The following is a 15,000-nucleotide window of genomic DNA, read 5'->3' as shown; positions in this document are numbered from 1 at the left end:
ATTAGATTCGGAGGGAAAATATGAAGTCGAATACTTTTTGAAAACCACTCGTATATAAAATATCTGTATAAGAATATACCAGAACGTAACATGCAAATGAAACTACCTATGAACAATACATAAAATGTGGCACACATACATATTGATATAACGGGCAATGAGGTAAATATCTTTCTAGAAGACAATATCTAGGCTTATAGACTGTCTTCTTCCCCAAATAGCAACAGCATTTCTCTAAATGGGTGAAAAATATTGCGAATGTAAATACCAAGAGTGCGAAACCCGGCACAAGTACACAAAACCGGGAATTATGAGGGCTAAAGTTTATGAAGTATGGTTTTAAATTAAATGGACGAATTGATTTGGATACATTGCATAAGTGAGTGTGACTACAATAAAATAAGCCAGGAACAAACGTCTCATAAGCAGCATAACGAAATACATGTGAATTAAATGCAAGATACATAATGAATGCTTTACTGAACTAAAGCAACGTGAAAAGCTCTAAAAGTATAGAACGTGTGTACTCTTACCAAGATAATAAACGTGATAACTAAGAAAAATATAACTGAAAAACCATAACAAACTTCGGAAGAGTAGTAAAAATATTATTAATAATTACAGACAGTCATTAAATAATTAAAATGTCCAAAATATATTTAATAATTATATTAAACGATGTTAATAACAGGAAAATAATTTAGCACATTCCTCACATATTCTAATTTCAAATTCAATTTGTTAAATTTCAGGAAGAAAGTCAATACGATCTGCTGCTGCTGCTTCTGGTGTTCTTGATGATGTATATCAGTGTGTTAAATAACGTGATAAAATTTAGAAATAGGAAGTTGTGGAACGTGACATACATGAAATATTTATTACTTTTGCCTCCTCACAAAATGAGAGATGAAGTGTAGTTACCGCATTGTTAAAATTAAACATCATGTATATATGTGTATGCATGTGTGTATGTGTATATGTATGTGCATCAGTGTGTGTGTGTGTGTGTCTATATATATGTATAAATCAATATATATCTATAAGTATACATGTATATAGAAATATAATAACACACGTATGCATGTATGTATGACCTGATGGGTCGATGGAAGGATGGTTGTGTATATGCATGTTTGTATATACATATGTAAGTATCTACATAAGGCGGTGAACTGGTAGAAACGTTAGCACGCCGGGCGAAAGGCGTAGCCGTATTAAGTCTACCATTACGTTCTGAGTTCAAATTCCGCCGTGGTCGACTTTGCCTTTCATTCTTTCGGGGTCGATATATTAAGTACCAGTTACGCACTGGGGTCGATGTAATCGACTTAATCCGTTTGTCTGTCCTTGTTTGTCCCCTCTGTGTTTAGCCCCTTGTGGGTAGTAATAAAAATAAGTATCTACATAACTTTACATGTATCAAAAGTGAATATAAAGGAACAAATGAGAGATGAGTGTGTTATACTAGTTCTAAAGATTATATATTTTTTTCAAGTTGAACTATAACGCGAAACCAGTCTCACGACATTACGATCTTCTGAGGGATTGTTCTCAAAGCTATGAGTTCCCGGGTTCGATCCACCAGCATGGCTTCCTGTAGAAACAGAATTAAATGAAACCTTGGTTTGAAATGTATATTTTAGGTAAAAAGAAGAAATGAAAAACACCGCAGAACATTGGCAGTTATAATGTAATTCTTATTTAAAAGGTACCGTGGGTAACTCAGCCTTCCATCTCATTCTTTCTTAGAATTCCTTGTTCATGTGTCTGTGAGAGACTGAATCAAGAATCATGTATATGGAGGAATCAATTTGTAAAATAGTTGAATCACAATGCTGACGTATAACCAACGTATTCTTGTATTATTTCATATGTTTGTTATTTCACTGCGGCCATTCTAGCGCACCACCTTTTAGTCGAAGAAATCGACCCGGGGACTTATTCTTTGTAAGCCTAGTACTTATTCTATCGGGCTTCTTTCAGTTTCCGTCTAGCTAAACCATTCACAAGGCTTTGGTCAGGCCGAGGCTATAATAGTAGACACTTGCCCAAAGTGCCACGCACTAAGACTAAACGCTGGAACCATGTGGGAAGCAAGCCTCTTAACGCACAGCCATGTCTGCGCCCGCGTGTGTGTGCATGTATATGTATATTCATGCACATATATATAGTTGGAATTTACCAAAAAGAGGAAACAAATCAAAAGACGAAGGCGGGTGTGTAAACAACGTTATATATGTGTGTGTCTGTAAACATGTATATATGAATATATATATATATATGTGCATGTATATGTGTCTGTATATACGTATGTATGTATGTATATAGATGCGTGTGTATGTGTGCATGCGTGTGTGCGTGCATATATATATGTGTGTGTATTTCTATACAATGCAGCACAGCAAAGCAGTAGGAAAATATATTTTTGATGAAAATATATTTTTGATGTAAACATGCTCCGAAGAAGCTATTATAATACGCATAACAGACGTGCAAGTCTACCTATGAATTCAATAACAGCGGTACAAGATAGAACTTAGTCGACTAGTCTTGAACCGCAGGAGGACTCTTCTACCAGCTGGTTATTCAAAGGATTTTGCACCCGATATATATTGCAAGCAGAAGTGTGGACCACCATATTTTACGGTTTCGCCATCTTTGTGGTCATGCTCCGTAGTAGATACTCGCTCGCTACTGATAGCAGTAGTTTATTCTAGCTTGTAACATTCAGACAACCAAGTGACACATAGTCACTGATCTTGCAACACTTTTTTGGCATCGAATAACCAGCTAGAGGAAGCTTCCTCCTGAGGTTACAAATTGCAGTAACGTCGGTTGCCACAGAACAGCCACATTTAAGTAGCGATAAACCTTACTTCTCAGTATAACCACAGCTCTTTATTCTTATGGACATTTTTAACGAGCAAATCGTCTTGTTGCATGATCAATGCCTGTGTGACACTTGGTTTTCTATATATTGCACGCCGAAGAGAACTACTGCTATTACTAGCTGGCGAGTATCCACCACTGGAGATAACCACAAATATGTCGAAATTGTACAGTCTGGTGGTATCGTGGCTGGAAGATGGTAGGGGTTCACTCCCATACTTGCAATATTTATTGGGTCCAGATTGCATTGAACAACCAGCTGGAGGAGGCGTCCTCATGGAGTTAATATAGTAGCAACGTCGATTCCTACGGAACAGCCATGTTTAAGTGGCTATTATATATATATGAATGTTGGTGTACATATGTATATAGGTACATACATTATATTAGTTTGTCCAGAAAGTTTTGAGCATATTTAAGCTAAACCGTTTAACGCCTCATTGAACACACCTGAAACGTAACAGCTAAAATTTTGTCGTTGCTTGAAGTGGTAGTCCATTTCGAATTTGTTCCTGACTAGTAACAGATTCATCCTTCATTCCGGTTACCCTTCTTTGACATTTGAAATGATAACCAAAACTTTCATATTCTCATTTTAATGATTTCCTTTTTTTTAAAAAGCAGAATATGCCTCAAAGTTTTGTAAAAACATTTGTGAAGTTTATGGTGACGATGTTGTAAATCAACTGTATTGAAAGCAAAAATTGAAGAAAGCACAAATATCACGACTGAAGAAGTTGCAGAGGAGTTGGAAGTTTCTAAATGTACGGTTCATGAACAACTTGTAAAGGTAGGATACGTTTCTCGCTATAGTGTATGGGGATGTCACAGACCCTCAGAAAAGAATTGCTTGGACCTGTATTCCGTTTGTAATAAGCTTTTGAAACGGAATGAAGCATTCTTTTTTTGAAACAACTTGCGACTGGAAATGAAAGATAGATTATGCACGAAAACTCTGTGCTAAAAAGCTCCTGGAGTTTGCGTAAGGATCCCCCCAAACAGTAACCAAAGACGAATATCCATGCCAAGAAAGATATGGCTTGTTTTTGGTGGGATCATAAAGGCTTTATTTAGTATGAGCTCCTCCCACTAAACCATACCATTAATTCTGATGTGTACTGTCGTCTGCTGCTAATTTGAACCGAAATATCAAAGAATTCAGACCAGAGATTGCCAACAGGGACTTGGTAGTGTTCCAACAATACAATGCCCAACTACATGTGTCTTTGGCTACCCCAGCAAAGTTAGATGAACGCGGCTGGGATCTCTTACACCATTCATCATATTCTCCTGATATTGTGCCTTCCCACTACCACTTGTTTTTGTCTCCATAGAACTCATTGCAAGGGGAAAACATTTAACGATTTAGATGGTGTCAAAATGCATCAAGTTTTACGCTGATGGAATATGTAAATCGCGTTATAGATGACCAAATGTCATTAATAATAATGGAATTTATTTAATAAAATTTATTGAAAGGTCAATTATATATATATATATATATATATATATATATATATCCCTTTTTGCTTATTCAGAACTTTCCGGACAAACTACTATATATTTGCCACATAAACTTCCCAAACTTAGACACCCAAACTCAGCATTGTTTAAACCATGAATCCACAATCACATTCTCCTCTACAAGAAGGGATGAATAACGAGACGAAAATATAAAGAAATCACAATCCAGCGTATTCTTGTTATCACCTGCATAACTGTGCCTAGATTAGATCATGTCCTTAACTCTTCGTGAATTTAGCTTTCATTGTACTTCCCCACTCATTTGAAGCCGTGAAGCTCTTTGCGACGGTGTCTGAACTAAACCACTCAATTGAAATTTGGATAAGTGCATGAGTAATTTCTGAAAATAATTTCTCCGAACCCGTCCTCATTTTCCGCTTTTGCAGTCAACAGGCGACCAAATGTAGCGTCAAACACGACCAATCGATTCGTATATTATAAAATTGAATATTAGAATAGTTTCAAATTTCTTCCGATACCGTCACGCGTCTTTTCGTTTAGAAAGTTAATGAATAGTATGAAATGATTTGTAATTTCCCAATTTAAGATTCTTACATGCCTTGAGGGTTGTTCTGATAAGTTGCCAATTTGGTCATTCCAAATTCCATCTTTCTTTCTAAGTGGTATAATCTAAATATAGAACATTTTGTGGAGTGTTGCGGTAGGTTAGGCATTCTAAACAGACATTACTACTTATGATTTTAAAGAGATGTCTAATGTATAACATGCGATTGCTTTCGACAAAATAAATCTTGTTATGTTCTCAGACTTTTAAAATCCTACGATTCTAAACTCTATAATAACTTTTTATCCATTTACTCTGTCGGGGCTATTTTTCCAATTGTTTCCAGCGAACAACACATGGGTTTTTAGAGATATCATTGAATATAAGATCCTGCACATCAATTCGAGGACTAATCAAACGGCTGTGAATATTCGTTACTATATTTTCTTTTTGTTTATTCACATTACAATGCATACGTGTCCAATTGTCATAAGTGTCTGAGATATGACCATCCTTTCATTTGGCGATCCTATTTCTCAAACTCAACAAACCTTTCACGAGTAAAATGTATTCATCTGTGATTGCGCTGTACAACAAAACTACACAGGCATGCATGGATATATATATATAAACATACACACATACAGAAATATATATATATATATATGTTCGGCATTCGCCATGATATATCCTTAGCCACTATACCTTTTCTAATTTCTCTCTCTGTTTATTTCTGTGTTCCTTTCTGTCAAAGAGCGTAGGCCTGAAAGGTAAAAGACTTCCAAGCGTTAAACTAATACATCTGTTTGTTATTTACACACCCGTCTTCGTCTTTTTTTTTTAATTTTCACTATATATATATATGTGTGTGTGTGTGTGTGTGTGTGTGTGTGTGTGTGTGTGTGTGTGTGGTGTGTGTGTGTGTGTGTGTGTATTCCGCTAGTGGGTTTCTAGTTTGTGAGGAGTGTGCTACCACCTCTTGGCCACAATTTGTACCAGGTCTACTCATAGTCAGAGTATTAGCACTTGTAAGCTACTCATCTGTGGGATTACAAGCATACGTGATGACAATCCATCTGAATGGGGAGAGATATAGAAACACCATTGGTTGGTGTCAGGGCGCACACTAAAACCAGCGGCAATGAGAGACCCTAAGCTAGTCTTACAGCATTGTTGTAGGAAAGGGACACTGATATAAAACCTGCGATGTCACGTCATAACTGGTCATCTCGCTTCAGCTTGTCACTAGGTCCTAATCACTGAGTCTCAGAAAGTAGTACTCGTGTCGTAGAAGTGTTTTTCACAATAATTCAAATGTGCAAATATTTGGTTATGGCTACCATCCACCGAAAATTCTGTAGGTTTGGAAGAGTAGTAACGTGTGCAGACCTATCAAGTTGTAATCGCTCATTAAGTTACACCTTTCGTCTGACACTTCTGCTTCAAACCATGCATGTCTACAACAGATCCTCCGAAGAGGGCATGGATGAATTACAAATTATAAATATACCATGGAAAATGAGGAATGCACAAAGGCATGACAATGATCTTTGAAGATGGAGCCATCACCATGTACGTGTTTCTATGTATTAGGCAGGCATGTATGCCTGTATGTATATATATATATAATATATATATATATATATATATATATATATATATATATATATATGTCTGTGTGCATGTGTATGTGTACATAATATATATATATATATATATATATATATATATATATATATATATATTATATTTATTTGTGGGTGTGTACATACTTACGGATATGTGTATGTGTGTATGCTCGTACGTTTGTATGTCTATATGTATCTACGTACGTACGAATATATGTTTGCATGTATGTATGAATGTATGCGAATGTGAATTTAAGCTGTAAGTTAGCTCGTGTCAACAGACACCATTTAAATTGATACCGATGGCTCTTCGTAGATTGTAGTCGAGCTACTGATCGGTGAAACGCAACTTCTAGCATGGCATGTATGATAATAAAGTATCTAGAGAAAGAACAGATTTTACCTGTCACATATTCCTTCTTCCCATACGTGTGTTTTCTGTTCGTGATGATGAGAAGATAATGTGCGTGATGTCGACAATAGATCATAAACCGTAAACAGAATTGCAGTCAATATTTCAAATAATTCTCACTTCCACCCGTTCGTCGAGCATTCACGTCGTCGAGCATAAACTGCGCAATGGATTTTTACAATAAAACAGTTTTCTCTTGCTAGGCAAATACTTTAATGAGAACTGGGGTTCCGGTCCTTAAAACGGGCCATTACTATCTGCTCGAAAGTTATCTTCGATAGTCTTACGTGCACGCGAGACATTGTAAGATTTTCGCTCATTCTATAGCGTGAAATTAGGTTTATGTACCGGTTTCCGGGTAAACTACACGGTATTTTGACGGGTTTAACTAAGATTTGACTAAGAGTTCCATATGAAATGTAAGATAGAAGTCAACGTACAGTAATATCTGTGAATTAGAATTTCATTACCTTTATCTTTACCGCTTTCGACCAGTATAAGATGTGTGGGTGTGTGTATACGAGGGGTGTTCATTAAAAATTTCCTCTTACCCACTTCCCAAGGAGTGGGATAAAGGAAACTTGGTCTAATTATTAGTCCTTCTACAATGGTGACACACTCCTCCCATCGCTCTTTTGCACATGTGAAGATCCCGTCAGTAGAAGTATGTAGGTTGCGTCAAGAGGCAAGACTTTACGTCGGGAATAAGTTCATCATCCGAAAAGTGCTTCCCCTTGAGTTGAGGAAGAATTTCCTAGCCAGAGGAGTTTGATTTGATCTGAGCAACATGCGCATTGTGAACTAGGGTGGTGTCTTCGAGGAGGCAGACTATTTTAGTCAGCATGCTTTGATGCCGTCCCAAATTTTCCACAGTAGAGAAGCATAATATACACCATTTTTTGTGGTGCCCTTTTCCAGAAAATCCATCATCAATACTCCAATCTGATCCCAAAAGACAGTGAGCATCAACTTCCCTGGTGAGGGTTGGAGACAAGCCTTCTTTGGAGGTGGCTACTTAAAAGGCTTCCATTGCTTCGATTGGACTTTAGTTTCAGGATGATAGTGATGGACTCATATTTCATCCTCTGTATGTGCGTATGTGTGCATGTATATATACAAAAAATGTCTACTTCGTTTTCTTGGCACGTTGCCAAAAGAACCTGTGAGCAATCGACTTTTTCTGCTTCTGAAATGGCCATCCGTCATATTGACAACCTCCGCATGTGCAAAAGGCTGTGAATGATTTTTTCCACGGACTCTACACTTATCTTCATTTCCTGTTGCCAGTTGCCGAATAGTTATTCGGCGATCCTCCAAAATGTCACCTTCCGCTTTATGGATAGTGTCGTTATGTATGGCGGAAAGTGGTCGTCCAGGAATAGAAGCCGTTTCCACAGATGTCCGACCACATTGAACTGGCGATGCTTGTGTTTGACTACGCCATATTTGATGCATTCTACACCATCAACTGCTTACATCTCATCGAGAGTCTCCTTTGATGTACGAACTTTCAAATATAAGATTCTGATCACTGATCTACGTTCAAATGTATTCATTATAAAACCGTAGTCCACTTCAGCAGCCGTAGAAGACAAATTAATACAAGATAAATGAATAGAAGAGAAATGAATACTAGTGGAAATCTGCAAGTTACAATTGACTTATAAAAACATGGACTATTATAGGTGTACAAGTTCCGTTTCCTGCATTAAACGAAAATGGGTCAGGGGACGTGTGTCATGAACACACTTGTGTGTATAAATCTACCTTACACATTATTTTATGACTTAAGGCAGTCGGCCAGGAAGCACAAACCTTGCACACATACATACACACACGTACACGCACACAAACATATCCACTCACTTTTGCAAACCACGCACTATGATTTGTATGCGCATTTCTTTATATATGTATATAGATATATTATAAAATAAATAAAGGAAATTTATTAATAACAGCCTACAAGAAACCCTCAGAATCTTTCCAGCTTGAGCTTCCATAAGGCAAACTGGAAACAAATTGAGAAAGAGATCCTCAAACGAAACTGGCCTGAATGTCTCTCCTCGCCAGACATCGACGTGAAACTTCAACAATTCATGTCTGTAATGCAAGCCATATGCTACAAATGTGTCCCAGAGTAATAGGCCACTGTACACAAGAACAAAATCACCAGAGAGAGGACAATTTTAATGAGACGGCGTACAAAAATTTCAAATCGCCCAAACAAACAAATTGAAAGCAGTGAAAAGTCCCGCCTGAAAATAAAACTGTTGGAAATTGAAAAATGTCTGCAACTCTTCCATGAAAAGGAAAGAGCAGACAAAGAAGCCTGGGCTATAGACAACATAAAATCTAACCCCAGAGCTTTCAACAGGTATGCCAAAGAAACAGCTACGGTGCACTGTAGGATAGGGCCACTCCTTGAAAAAGATGGCACACTCACAGGAAAACCAATGAGGGTAAGTGAAATACTGAATGAGCAATTCAAGAGTGTTTTCATTCCACCCCTTGGGCATTTCCAAATCACCAATCCAACTGACTTCTTTACCACTGCAGATATAAAATCAGAGGCGGCGACGATAGATTACATCTATATAAAGGAAGACGATGTAATAAAGGCTATAGATGAAATGAAAACAGACTCAGCTACTGGCCCCGATGGATTCCCGGCAATCCTCCTAAAAGTATGTAAGAGAGTCCTAGCAAGACCACTGCAGTTCCTCTTTCAGAGCTTCCTTGCAGCTGGCAAACTTCCAAGAAAACTGAAGGGAGGTAAAATATGCCCTATTCATAAAGGAGGTAGCAGAGCGGAGGCCAAGAACTCAGCTCCTACAACACTATGACTGGGTGCTGAAACGACTGCTCAACCACTCAAATGTGGAAGTGATATATCTCGACTTTGCAAAGGCCTTTGATAAAGTCGATCATGGAATGATATGTCACAAACTGCGTGATCTTAGCATAGTTGGAAAACTGGGAGAATGGCTTCATGACTTTCTGAAAGATAGAAGTCAGGTGGTAGTAGCCAATTAACACTTCCATTAACACGCAAATAGTGAGCCGTGTTCCGCAGGGCACTGTTTTGGGTCCACTACTGTTCATAATGGCCCTCTCAGACATGCCCTCAGCCATGCAGAGAGCCACGATCACAAGTTATGCAGATGATACAAAAGTTTCACAGGCAATACAGAAACCTGAGGACACTAAACGCCTGCAATGTGAGCTGGACAAAATATACAAGTGGGCTGAAAAAAATAGCATGCAGTTCAATGCTGAAAAGTTTCAAGCTTTATGCTATCAGCATGCAAAACTAAATGCAATACCCAATGAATACACTGGACCCGGAGGAATTGCAATCCCAGAGGCACAATCAGTGCGTGACCTGGGTATTTACATGAGTGATGACGCAACCTTTCGTGTACATGTTGCTAAATTGGCAATGAAATGTAGACGACTGGCCGGATGGATTCTCAGAACCTTTAAAACAAGAGAACAAGAAACCATGATGGTCCTCTGGAGGACACTTGTCCTAAGCCACTTTGACTATTGCTCTCAGCTATGGTCACCATCCAGTGTCAAGTCGATCACAGAACTTGAGGCGATCCAACGTAGCTACACGAAGAAGATAGCCTCTGTGCAGAATATAAGCTACTGGGAAAGACTCAAGAGATTAAAACTCTATTCCTTGGAGCGTAGGCGAGAAAGATATGCCATAATATACATCTGGAAGATCCTGGAAGGACTTGTCCCAAACTTTGGCATCGAGAGTTACACAAATACCAGAACTGGGCGCCACTGCGTGGTGCCTAGGACTCCAAATTTGCCATCAAGATGTAGGACAAGATACTGTGATAGCCTGGGCTTCCAAGGCCCACAGCTCTTCAATATCCTCCCAAAGAACCTAAGAGACCTGTATGGGGTGGATGCAGATGTCTTTAAAATGAAACTGGATCTCTTCTTGTCAGGTATCCCAGATGAACCAACTTCACGGCAGAAGGTGCTGATGAGGGCAGCTGCATCGAACTCTCTCATGCACCAAATGGCAGTTGCTAAAAAGCATTCGTGAAGTAAAACCATGTAGCAACACCAAATGGCGGTGCCCCATCATGGCCATAGCTCGTGAACTGAAACTAGAATCAATCAAAAACATAACAAGAAGACATCCACATGGAATGTATTATTTCGACGCTCGGTGGACTCTCGACTGGCCTGGTGTATATAGATATATAAATAAATGCGTATCTTTTCATAATACTTATCTTCTACGGGTTTCAAAGCAGTCTCAGTCAACCATATTCACTCACAGTTCTTTGGTCGCCGCAACGCTATTTTCGAGCAAAACTAACAAAGCTACAGTACAGCAGTACCCATCCCAAGAACACGTGATAGGTAAGCAATGTTATTCCAGACAGGTAAAAAATAAAATTTGCTAGTTATAACTGTAAATATATTTCTATCTTCATCTATTTCATTACATTTTCCTTTAACAATTGGCTTTTTTCACTTGGTATCATGCACACATGCACAGAGAAATTTCAGTGGTGTTCCTACATCACGAATGAACACCTACATATACATATATATGCAAAATCACACACATATATATATAGAAGTGTGTGTGTGTGTGTGTGTGTGTGTGTATGTGTGTGTGTATGAATTATATATATATATGAATATATATAATAATTTATGGAAGATGTATATATATATATATATACATATATATATATATATAAATATATATATATATACATATATATATATATATATAAATATATAAATAGATGAGTGTATTTTACCTTGTTAACAATTAACACGGATAAATGAATGAATAGTTACCAGGGCAGCAAAAATCTCACAAGTAAAGATGTTGTAACTCCTTGTTTATAAAGGTTGAAACTTATACATATATACATTTATATATTTATATACATTTATATATATATATAGATAGATAGATACGAGGGGCGTTCAATAAGTAATGCCTCTGACCCACTTGCAGTTGTTTGATCTAGCTGAAATTTCGCATGTGTAATTATCTATATCTCTATAGATAAAGTGGTAAATTATAGCTCTGAACTGATTTACAGGTGTTTGAACTGTGTCAAGTGTGAAATGGAGCATGTGCAGTGTCGGGCAGTGATCCGCTTTTTATATTTGAAAGGACGCAAACCACGGGAGACTTTTGATGAAATGAAAGTAACTTATGGTGATGATGCCCCATCATATGACCTTGTAAAACGCTGGCATTGTGAATTCAAACATGGTCTTAACTCTGTGGAAACAGCTCCCAGATCTGGTCGCCCCCTACTGCTATTGATGAGGCATCTGTCCATCAAGTTGAGGCTGCCATTTTGGAAGATCGACGCATAACTATTCGGCAAATAGCCCATGAGGTCAAAATTAGTACCGGGTCTGTGGAAACCAATCACTCATGACCATTTGCATATGCAAAAGGTGTCTGCCAGATGGATTCCCAGGTTGCTCACACCTTTCCGGAAGCAAGAATGCGCCGAGTGCTCGAGGATGAATTTGGAGATGTGCCAAGAAGATGGGTCAACAATTTTCAAAAGACTGATTGCATAGGATAAAACCTGGGTCCATCACTATGATCCAGAGACAAAAGCTCAGTCAATGCAGTGGAAGCACCGTGACTAACCTCCTCCAAAGAAGGCAAGGGTGCAGCCCTCCACTAGCAAGGTCATGCTCATAGTCTTCTGTGACCAGGACGGAGTAGTGATGACAGATTTCCTGGCAAAGGGTACCACAATTACAGGAGCCTATTATGCTTCACTTTTGATGAAATTAAGAGAAGCTATCAAAATCAAGAGGCGGGGAAAGATCAGCAAAGGCATCATCCTCCTGCAGGACAACACTCCGGTCCACAACTCGATGGTCGCCAGATCAAAAGCACAGGCGTGCGGCTATAAACTCCTCCCCCATGCCCCTACTCTCTTGACCTTGCACCCTCGAATTTTCACCTCTTCCCAGCCATGAAGTTGTTTTTGAAAGGAAAGCGTTTCCCAGATGATGCAGCCTTGATTTCTGAAGTCACGTCGGGCTTGGAGGACCGAGCTGGGGTCTTCTACAAAAACGGTCTCCAGAGCTGCATCAAACGATGGTAGAAATGCGTAACTCTGGGTGGTTTCTATGTAGAAAAAGACTAATAACTGTGCCAAGTTTTGTTGCTCTACTTCTATGGGAATTTGGTCAGAGGCATTACTTATTGAACGCCCCTCGTAGATAGATATAAACACACATATAGATGCATGTATGGGTGTTTATATATAATATATATACATATATATATACATATTATATATATATATATATAATTATATATATATATATATATATATGTGTGTGTGTGTGTATGTATGTATGTATGTATGTATGTATGTATGTATGTATGTATGCATATATATATATATATACATACAAATATTTGGACGTGAGTGTGGATATACAGGTAATTGCACACACGGGTATTTATGTGTGTAAGTGTATGTGTCTGTATAATTACATGTACCAATATATATTAATATGTATAGATGTATATACATTCAGATAGATAGATGGATGGATATATGTATATATATATATATATATACGCATACTCATAGATATGTATATATGCATGTTATTATGTATATATACATATATATATATATGTATATATATGAGAATATGTGTAATTATATAACTACACACACGTATAGACCTATATATCCTTAGGTATAATGACTTGTAAATGTTTCCGTACGCGTATGTGTATATACATATAAACACACAGATGCATACGCACTCACACATACACACTCAATATATGATATATATGATATATCTCATTATAATATATTATATTGTATTACATTGTATTCTATCTTATAATATAGTATTTATACACATACTTAAATACATACATAAATACATATATATACATATATATATACATAGACATATTTATATTTATATACACACACACATATATATTTCAAATGTATTGTTGTCAATCTTTTCTGAAGAACTATAGAAATTATGAGCCCTATTCTATTGATTTGGGCGGGAAAATTTACCAGGCAATTTTCTATATATTTAATTTTCTTTCCCTCCATACGCCACAGTGTTATTTCTCGAACATATATTTTCCCTTTATTTTATTTACTTTTGTTTTTCATTTCTTTACTTGAGTATATTCGCTTCCGATCTTTATATATGTATATATATATATATATATATATATATATATATATATATATTCTATATATATATATATATATATTATATATATATATATATGTACTTGAACAAAAGTGTAAAAAAATTATACATTTAATACCTCCTTCAGATAAAATATTATTAATAATATCAATAGAAATAATAACAACGTCAACAACATACAAAACAACGACAGTAATTATGATGATGACGACGACGACGACGACTACAATGTTGAGGATGATGAGGAGGAGGATGGTGAGGGTGGTGGTGGTGGCGGTGGTTATGGTGACGACGTTAATAAGAAGAACAATAACAAAAGCAGCAACAACGATGATGACGCCGACAACTATAACAGCAGAAACAACAACAGCAATGATAATAATAATAATAATAATAATAATAATAATAATAATAATAATAATAATAACAACAACAACAGAAACAATAATAATACTACTACTAATAATAATAATAATAACAACAACAACAAAAACAATAATAATAATAAAAATAATAATGATAATAATATTAATAATAATAACAACAACAACAACAACAAAAACAATAATAATACTAATAATAATAATAATAATAACAAAAACAAAAACAATAATAATAATAAAAATAATAATGATAATAATAATAATAATAACAACAACAACAACAAAAACAACAATAATAATAATAATAATAATAATAATAATAATAAAATTGTTTTTTTACGATAAAAGTAATTGCATCTTCCCGACCGAGGCAATAAATAAGATTGCAAGGATTTATGTTTTGTAGGTGTGTGGAAGGGCTTTAGTGATGGCTTC

Source organism: Octopus sinensis, linkage group LG19 (genome assembly GCF_006345805.1).
Source record: "Octopus sinensis linkage group LG19, ASM634580v1, whole genome shotgun sequence".
Taxonomy (NCBI): domain Eukaryota; kingdom Metazoa; phylum Mollusca; class Cephalopoda; order Octopoda; family Octopodidae; genus Octopus; species Octopus sinensis.
This window is presented reverse-complemented; position numbering follows the sequence as displayed.